The sequence below is a fragment of the Marmota flaviventris genome, chromosome X (genome assembly GCF_047511675.1).
Source record: "Marmota flaviventris isolate mMarFla1 chromosome X, mMarFla1.hap1, whole genome shotgun sequence".
In the NCBI taxonomy this organism is placed as follows: Eukaryota; Metazoa; Chordata; class Mammalia; order Rodentia; family Sciuridae; genus Marmota; species Marmota flaviventris.
The window spans coordinates 37,093,258-37,103,859 of record NC_092518.1 but is presented as its reverse complement, the minus strand read 5'-3'; the positions used below and the strand labels follow the sequence as shown (position 1 = coordinate 37,103,859).

Here is a 10,602-nt window from a genome sequence, read left to right as displayed (position 1 = left end):
AGTTATTTGCTATTATAAACAATGCTACAACAATTATCACTATGTATATACATCCTGAAAGAATAAGGAATTTCTAGGGCTGGGGTTGTAGCTCAGTGGTAGAGCACTCATCTCGCACCTGTGAAGTACTGGGTTTGATCCTCAGCACCACATAAAAATAAATAAAGATTATATATATATATATAAAATAAGGAATTTCTCACAATTAATTTTTGATAGACATTGGCAAACTTCCTTCTAAAAATGTTCTTTTAAAATTTATTCTCAGTAGCATCATATAGGACTATTATCTATCATACCTTTTGAACTTTATCAATCTGAGAGGTAAAAAATGATATCTTGGAGTTTGCATTTTCTTTTACTATGAGGCAAGTTGAGGAAGCTTTTCAAATGCTAACTTTTTCTATAGGGTCATTGGTCTTCTTATTGAGCAGTCTGTTTTTAAATTGGAGAGTGCAGAGTCACATACTTAGCATTCTGGGACTGATTGGCTCTGCCTCCTAGTTAATCTTACAGTCTCATTAGGCTCTGCAAAAAGGTTTTCACTATGGCAATTTTTATTCAAAATGTTGAACAGTACAAATTTATCACCTTACCTGCCCTTCTGTGGAATGAGAGTTAACTGTATCATACAAGTCTTAGCCTCTGTCAGGCAAGTGTTAAATTTTTTAAATTTAAAAATCTTATTTTAAAAAATAAGATTTAATTTAAAAATCTTTATTTTTTAACTAGTTCAAAAAACTTAAAAATTGGACTTATCTATGAGGTACCATGTGATATTTTGAAATGTGTATACATTGTGGAATAACTGAATCAGTTTAAAATAGCTATCTCCTTAAACAGATCTTATTTATTAATTTACTTACTTATTTTTTGGTGGTGGTGCTGGGGATTGAACCCAGGGCCTTGTGCATGTGAGGCAAGCACTCTACCAACTGAGCTATATCCCCAACCCCTAAACACATCATTTTTTATGATAAAAACATTCAGAATCCTTTCTTCTAGTTTTTTGAAATATACAATACATTATGTATCTATAGTCACCCTACTGTGCAATAGCATGCAGGGATTTATCCATTATATATAAATGTAACTCAGTATCCCTTTATCAACCCCTGGCGCCCACTGTCCACAACCTTGGTTACCACCCTTCTACTCTCAACTTCTATGAGATCAACTTTTTTAGATTCCACATTGAATGAGATCCTGCGGTACTTGTGTTTCTATACCTGGCTTATTTCTATTAAGGTAATGATCTGTTCCATCCATGTTGTTGTAAATGACAGAATTTCTTTTTTTCTGACTGAATAGTATTCCATGGTATATGTATACCATATTTTCTTTATTCACTCATCAGTTGATGGTCTTATAGGTTGTTTGCATTTCTTGGCTATTGTGAATAGTGTTGCAATAAACTTGGAATACAGATGTCTCTTCAACATGCTTATTTCATAATCTTTGGATATATACTTAATAGTGGGATTGCTTCATAATATGGTAGTTCTATTTTTAATTTTTTGAGAAACCTCCATACCATTTTCCCTGATGGCTGTACTAATCTACATTACTACCAACAGTGAGAAAGGACTCCATATCCTCACCAACTCTTTTGTCTTATTGATAATAGCTATTCTAACAGTTGTGATGTAAGGGTCCGGCGAACGTCGGAGGAAGAGACCACCAAGAGACCGACTCATGCAACCGCAAAAGGGGGTTTATTGAAGAATCCAGCGCGCTGGGGCTCCGTGCTCACTCAAGAAGGGAGAGTGGCCAAGAGCCCCGAGCAGGGGTTGAGAAGTGCTTAAGTACACTTTTTGGGGAGGGTGGGGGCTTTGCATACATCAGAGCAAATCATCATGAGGCACGGGAAAATCGAACAACAACTCTCGAACATGATTAGTACATTCATTGGTGGGAACAGGTCGGGCGGGAAGAGGGGGTACATTCAAACTGATTGGTTTGGGCCCTGAATGCCTACGTGCCAAACTGCACAGGGTCCAGGTTATTTATCCACTGGACAGTCCCAGGAATTGTTTTAACAGCTACAGGAATTTCAGGTTTTGGGTGTAGCACAGGAACTTAACAATACCTGGTCCTTTACATTTTAACTCAGGCTTTGCAGCTTAGAAACTTTACAATACCCGGTCTTTTACACTTTAACTTCAATTTCTTTTACTCTTACAGTGAGGCGATATCTTATTGTAGTTTTGATTAGCATTTCCCTGATTATTAGTGCTCTTGAGGATTTTTCATATACCTGTTGGCCATTTTGTATGTCTTCTTTTGGGGAATATCTATTTAGATCTACACCCCTCCCCCCTTCTCCCCGCTTTTTGCAGTGCTGGGAATCAAACCAAGGGCCTGGTGCATGCTAGGCAAATACTCTACCACTGACCTCCATTTCAGCCCTATTGTCCATTTTTTTACTCAGGTTATTTGTTTTTTCCGTTATTGAGGTTTTTTGAGTGCCTTCTACATTTTGGATATTAACCCTTTGTGAGAAATATAGTTTATAAATATTTTCTCCACTTCTAAAGGTTGTCTCTCTACTCTGTTGATTATTTCCTTTACAGAAGCTTTTTAGTTTGATACAATCTCATCTATTTCTGCTTTCCTTTCCTGTGCTTTTGAGGTTTTGTCCAAAAGATCTTTGTCTATTTCGATGTCCTGAAACATTTCTTCTGTGTTTTCTCTTAGTAGTTTTATGTCTCATATTTAAGTCTTTAATTCATTTTTTTTATTTTTGTAACTGATGAGAGAGAGGAGTCCAGCTTCATTCTTCTGCATGTGGATGTCCAATTTTCCCAGCACCATTCATTGAGATGACTTTCTTCACTGAGTATTCATAGCACCTTTATCAAAAATTAGTTGCCTATAAGGGCTGGAGATTTGGCTCAGTTGGTAGAGTGCTTGCCTTGCATGCACAAGGCCCTGGTTCAATCCCAAGTGCCGTAGTCCGGCTGCAGCAAAATAACCGGGGGGTGACGAACAACTTGTGTAGATTGATACAGCAGGAGTGGGAGCCATTTATTGCAGGACAGGAGCAGTATTTATACATTCCACACAGCTTATCTAATTAGCATAAACTAGATACATCAGTCAACCAATCAGGAATCTCCACACTTAATGGCTCGTTTTTGTTACTTCTCAAACCACTCCCTCTGGCATTTTGCCAGGCACCATCCAGACTTGTTTAGGAACTCTAACATTCCCCTGGCAAAATGCCAGGTGTTATTTTGACTTGTTTACAGACTCTAACACCCAAGCACCATTAAAAAAATTAGTTGGCTGTAGATATGTGGATTTATTTCTAGGCTCTCTATTCTGTTCCATTGCTCTGTCTGTTTTTATGCCAATATCATGCTGTTTTGAGTACTAGAACTTTGTAATATATTTTTGTCAGGTATGCCTCCAATGCCTCCAGATTTGTGGTTTTGTTTTGTTAGTTTTTTGGTACTGGATGGAACCCAGGGATACCTAACCACTGAGGCACATCCCCAGTCCTTTTTATTTTTATCTATTTATTTATTTATTTTTGGAGACAGGGTCTTGCTAAGTTGTTTAGGGCTTTGCTAAGTTGCTAAGGCTGGCTTTGAACTCACAACCTCCTGCTTCAGCTTCCTGAGCTGCTGGAATTCCAGGTGTCTGTCACTTTGTCCGTTTTTTTTTTTTTTTCTCTCAAGATGACTTTGGGTATATGAGGATTTTTGTAGCTTCATACAAATTTGAGTATTGTTTTTTTCTAGTTCCAGGAAAAATGTCATTGGTATCTTGATAGGAACTGCACTGAATCTATAAATAGCTTTGTGTAGTATGGACATTTTTAGAATATTGATTCTTCTGATCCGTGAACATTGATGATTTTCCATTTTTTTGGTGTTCTCTTAAATTTCTTTCACCAGTATTTGATAGCTTTTATTATGGAGATCTTCACCTCTGGGTAAACTTATTCCTAAGTATTTTTTTTTTGGTAGCTATTGTAGATGAGATTGCTGTTAGGTCGGTGGTGGCAACTTGGTGGTGACTTGGTGGCTACTTAGAACAAAGGAGCAGGGGGGGGGGAAGAACATCAATCAGATGCTGGTGGAAATGCCTGTCAATCAGCCAGATCTCCTGACTAAGGCCTGTCAATCAGCAAGACCCCCTGGCCAATCCTGGAGTTCAGCCATCTCCCCTGACCAACTCCAAGGGTGCAAGGGACCCTAGAAACACCTTTTGCTGTCCTAAGCCCTTCCCTTCCTGCTGTAAGCCCCATAAAAGTCCAGTCTGATCGAGCTTCCATGCGGTTTCTCCTCAGACCCTTCCCCTGTCCCCTCTGTGGGTCTGATCAAGTTCCGCCTGGGAGTGATATCTCAATAAAGCCTGTTCAGCGGCCCTTTTAAATCTGCCTCCTTTGGTCGCTGCCTGCCTCGCCTGATCTGACAATTGCTTTCTTGATTTCTAGTTCAGATAATTTGCTATCATTGTAGAGTGCTTATTTTGAATTGAGGTAAAATACATACCACATAAAATTTATCTCTCCATTATTAAGCAAACAGTTCTGTGGCATTCAGTGTATTCACGTTGTTGTGAAACCATCACCACCATCTATTTCCAGAATTCTCATGTTTCCCAACTGAAACTCCCAACCCATTAAACACCAACTCTGCATTAACAGCCCCCTTCCTATCCCCTGGCAACCACTATTCTTCTTTCTGTCTGAAGAATTTAGTCAGATTCAATCGAACTCTATGTAACTCAAATAAAGTAGAATCATACATTATTTGTCCATTTATGTCTGGCTTAATTCATTTACCATAATGTCTTTAAGGTTCTTCAATATTGTAGTTATGTGCCAACCGAACTCTAGGTAACTCAAATAAGTAGAATCATACATTATTTGTCCTTTTATGTCTGGCTTTGTAAGGGTCCAGCGAAGCGTCGGAGGAAGAGACCACCAAGAGACTGACTCATGCAATTGCAGAAGGGGATTTATTGGGGATCCATTCCAACGCGCTGGGGTTCCGTGCTCACTCAAGAAGGGAGAGCAGCCCAGAGCCCCAGGGAGGGGTCGAGCAGTGCTTAAGTACACTTTTTGGGGAGGGCGGAGGCTTTGCATACATCAGGACAAATCATCGTGAGGCACAGGAAAATCAAACAACAATTCTTAAACTTGATTAGTACATTCATTGGCAGGAACAGGTCGGGTGGGGGTGATTGGTCACTCCTAAGTGGGGTACACATTCAAACTGATTGGTTCGGGCCCTGTATGCCTATGTGACAAGCTGCACAGGGCCCTAGGCTATTAATCAACTAAATGGCCAGTAGGGCGTTGTCTTAACTGCCTCAGGAATTTCAGGTTCTGGGTGTAGCAGAGGAACTTAACAATACCTGGTCCTTCACTTTTTAACTCAGGCCTTGCAGCTTAGAAACTTTACAATGCCCGGTCTTTTACATTTTAACTCAGGCTTTGCAGTTTAGAAGCAGCTTAGAAACTTTACCCTTTCAGCTTAATTCATTTACCATAATGTCTTTAAGGTTCTTCAATATTGTAGTTATGTGCCAACTGAACTCTAGGTAACTCAGATAAGTAGAATCATACATTATTTGTCCATTTATGTCTGGCTTAATTAATTTACCATAATGTCTTTAAGGATCTTCAATATTGTAGTTATGTGCCAACGTTTCCTTCCTTCTTAAGTCTGAAAGCTATTTCAGTGTGTGTGTGTGTGTGTGTGTGTGTGTGTGTGGTGTGCATCACATTTCACTTATCCATTCATCTGCTGATGGATACTTGGTTTGCTTCTGCCTTTTTGCTATTGTTAATACTACTACTATAAACATGGGTGTATAAATATCTCTTTGGGGCCTTGTTTTCAAAATTGTGGTTCTATACCCAGAATTGGGGTTGCTAGATCATTTGGTAATTTTGTGGTTACGTTTTTGAGGAACTGTCATTCCACTTTTCCCAGTAGCTGTACCATTTTATATTCCCACAAGCCACATAGAAGGGTTCCAATTCTTCAGGTAGGTTTTTAAATACCCACATTCATACACTAAATTACCATTTCCACCATCACCCAAAAGCTCTTTTCAAAGTGGCTCCCAAACTCTAGTGTGCACTCAAGGAGTACATTCAGATGCAGATTATTTCTTGCCTCCAGAGATTCTCATTCAGTAGGTCTTCAATGGGCCCCAAGAATCTGCATTTTCAAATAAGTTGCCCCAGGTGATTCTGATGCAGGTGGCTCTAGTTTAGGAAAAACAATTGAAATAAAAGATCTGAATTCAGAAGTGAATTCCATAGAAACCTAAGCTTAAAATTTTGTCCCTGTTTGAATTCAACCCACTCTAATATATCAATGAGTTTTTGGTCTGGACTTGAGGGATCCTGTGCAGTCAATATTCAAAAAATTGATTACTAAACCTTCAGGAAAGAATGCCTTTTAGAAGCTACTTTCTGATTTCTTGAGCTGTCTAAATTTTGATCATGTTTTACATTTTCTCCTATTTATGCTTTTCTCTGTTTCCCAATTTCCTAACATTAAACATGCATTACTTTTATAATTAGAAAAATGATTTTCAAATTATTAAGCTAAATGAAAACCCTTTAAAGGCTGAAATATTTCTTCTGTGAAATCTACAGTTCCCACTTCCCTTCATGCCAAGACATATAAATCATTCTGAAGCCATGTCTTCTTGGCATTTAGTTTTTAACTGTACCAGACTGTATCTCTCATGAAATGACAGTGGTTGGCCTTAATAGAAATGTCAGAAAGGGAGGGTTGGTGAGCCTTTCCAACAGGGCCTCACAGATGTTGGGATTGGCTCAGGGGGTTGGGACCCTGGAATTTAGTTTTGAACCCAGGGACAGATTCAAAAGACTACAAATATACAGGAGGTCTAAATGCCAATTTATTAAACTACAGTAAGACTTAGAACCCCAAGTAAACAGTACTGTTCTAGTGAGTTGATCAGCACATCTCTTTCCTTATAGAAATGGGTATCTAGGAGGTCAAATTACTATACCATTGGAAAATGATTGGGGGGAACATAGGAATCAGACCACAAGATTTCAGATGGTTTAAGTGGCTGGTGTCATAAAGCTACTGTCACCTGACAGAGCCAAGGTGCCAAAAATTTTCATTTGCCAAAAATTCTGGAGCACATGGGCCAAAGAGCCAAGATAGCTCACTTCTAGATCCTCCTGGAGAGCCACAGACAGGTTTGTCTTTTACTACATTCTGTCCAGAATATCACTTTTCTGTGGACACATCATACATTTTAGACAAAAAAATTGAGCAGATTACTCACATTCCAGAAAGGTTTTCCTGAGGATGCTTCTTGATTGCTCCATGTACATCAGGTACCAGAACAAGTCAAGAAAGAGCTACTGGTGTCAACAAAAGATCTGGGTCAGTGGATGGGATGCTGCAAAAATCTGCAGAGGATGCCAAAGGCAATTTTTCAAGAAGCAAATGAGATGTTAGAAATGTGGTCAAAATTGGATACTGGAGCTGAAAGATAGGAAATGACAAGTCAAAAGAACACAAGAGTCCCCAGGTGGATCAAAGACCAAAGCCAGGTGCAGATAATGTGCTCTGCCTAATTCTTAGGGAAATGATCTCTTGATGATAGCAGAGACTGAGAGAACTCAGAGCCAGTCTCAGGGACTCAATTCCTCAGTTTTTACAGGCCTGATCTTTGTTTATTTCATCTGACTCTGATGGTTTCTAAGTATTTTTTTTTATCAACAGCACATTTATAAAGCATCTGTTAGGCATCTTCCACACATGGCTAAGCTCATGCACTTTATGTTGATTTTTCACTCAGAGGGTGACTTTGATTTGACCTTACTTACAAAATCTGAGGTCCTATTATTGAACCCTATGGAGGTTATTTATATGTCTGTCCACCCTGTTAGACAGGGAGTTTAAACAGTTCTATTTGTCTGTATGTTCCCACTACCCAAACCAAGTGCTTTATAGAAAACTAAAAGTTCAATAAAAGTTTGGTGAATAAACAAGTGATATATCTAATGGGGCCAGAAGTGAGTAGGGAGATGGAATGAGCATCTGTGCCTAACACAGTTTCCAGAGCACACGCAGACTGCTTATTTCAGGGTTTATGTGTTGCTGCTCACTATGATTTATAAATTTATGCATGGGTCAGACCACCCTGTTCTCTTGAGGTATCATTATACTTGGCATTGATTTTTTAAATAGCTTCATTGAGCTATAATACACACATACATACCACACAACTCAGCCATTTGTAAAAGGTGGTTTTATTTTTAATAAAAATATTATAAAATAATACATATATAAATATATTTATATATAAATATGTTTATATAATCTTACATGCTTATACACATTAACATATTATATATTGTTTATATATAGAATATAAACAATAAATATATATGTGGGTATATAGTACTTATTATACATATATATGTACATATATATATTTGGTGCTAGGTGTTGAACCGAGGGGCATGCTATTGCTGAGTTACATTCTCAGAGCTTTTTCTTTTTATCTATTTATTTATTTTGGTGCTGGGCATTGAACCCAGGGCCTCATGCATGCTAGGCAAGCACTCTATCACTCTGCCACTGAGCCACTTCCACAGCACAACTCAGTCTTTTAAAAAATCTTTTATTTGTTCTTTTTAGTTATACATGACAATAGAGTGTATTTTGATATATTATACATACATGGAGTGTAACATCCCATTCTTGCAGTTGTATATGATGTGGAGTTTCACTGGTGGTGTAATCATATATGAACATAGGAAAATTATGTTTAATTCATTCTATTGTCTTTCCTATTCCCATCCCTCCTCCCCTAACCACATTCCCCTTTGTCTAATCCAATGAACTTCTGTTCTCCCCACTCCATTGTATGTTACCATCCACATATCAGAGAGAAAATTTGGCCTTTGGTTTTTACAATTAGCTTTGTTAAAGTATACAATTCAATGATTTTTAGTATATTCACCCATAACTGCAACCATCGCTATAATTTTCTAACATTCTCATTACCTTGAAAACGCATTTTATATTCTTGCCTGTTGCTCTCCTGTATTAACACCCACTCCTCTCATCAGCCCTAAGAAACCACTAATCTACTTTTGGTCTATAGATTTACTTATTTTGAATATTTCAATATAAATGAAGTAATATAATATGTGGCCTTTTATGACCTTTTTCTTTCACTTAGTGGAATCTTTTCAGATGATCCACATTGTAGCATGTATCAGTACTCTATTCCTTTAGAATGGCCAAACAATATTCTGTTGTATGAATACATCACATTTTGCTTATCCATTCATCAGTTGACAAACATTAATAAGGGTTGCTTCCACCTTTTGGCTATTATGAATAATACTGCTATGCACATGCATGTAGAAATTTTTCTGTGGATGTACATTTTCATCTCACCTAAACTTATAACTGGAAATGGAATTGGTTGGTCCTATGGTTATTCTGCGTTTAACATTTTGAGATTGCCAAATTGTTTGGCAAGGCATCTGCATCACTTTATAATCTAACCAGCAATGTACAAAGGCCTCAATTTCTCCATATCCTTCCAATACTTATTATTAACTGACATTTTTTGGGAACAGGGTACCAGGGATTGAACCCAGGGGTGATTAACCAGTGAGCAACACCCCGGCCCTTATTATTTTTTATTTTTAGACGGGGTCTGGCTAAATTGCTTAGGGCCTTGCTAAATTGCTGAAGCTGGTCTTGAACTTGCAATTCTCCTACCTCAGTCTCTCCAGTTGCTGGAATTGGAGGTGTGCACCATCACGCCTGGCTCTATTTTTTTCAATTTTTTTTTTTTTAGCTGTTGACAGACCTTTAATTAATTAATTAATTAATTTATATGTAGTGCTAAGAATCAAACTTAGTGTCTCACACATGCCAGGCAAGTGCTGTGCCACTGAGCCACAACCCCAGCCACACCCGGCTCTATTAAACTGACTTTTTCTTTGCAGGGGGGTACTGGAGATTGAACCCAGGGGCACTTAACCATTGAGCCACATCCTCAGCCCTTTTATATATTTTATTAGAGACAAAGTCTCACTGAGTTGCTTAGGGCCTTGCAAAGTTGCTGAGGCTGACTTTGAACTCACGATCCTCCTGCCTCAGCCTCCTGAGTTGCTGGGATTACAGGTGTGAGCCACCGTGCGTGCCTGGTTTATGTTGTCTTTTTATTATTAAGTTATAACATTTTTTTACATATTATAGGTACAAGTCTCTTATCAGATATATGATTTGCAAAGATTTTCTACCATTCTGTGTGCTGTCATTTCACTTCCTGAGTTATATTCTGCCATGTATAAAACATTGCACTTTAGAATTTATAAAATATTTTGTCCTTTATAAGACAAAGATTTTTAACTTTGATCAAATCTGATGTATCTGGTTTTTTCTCTCTTGTTGCTCATGTTTTTTGGTGGCATAACTGAGAATTCATTGTCAAATATGAGGTCATGAAGATTGACTCTTATATTATCTTCCAGTAGTTTATAGTTTTAACTTTGCTTCTTTCTTCTTTTTGAATCAGGGATTAAATTTAGGGCACTTAACCACTGAGCCACATCCCCAGCCC

General features: G+C 38.1%; 1 non-coding gene across 1 annotated transcript; it reads right to left on the bottom strand.

Moving 5' to 3' along the window:
- Positions 1 to 877: 877 nt before the first annotated feature.
- Trnav-cac (transfer RNA valine (anticodon CAC)) lies at positions 878 to 950 on the bottom strand. Its single transcript has one exon. It is a non-coding gene; the product is annotated as a tRNA-Val (tRNA).
- Positions 951 to 10,602: the final 9,652 nt, after the last annotated feature.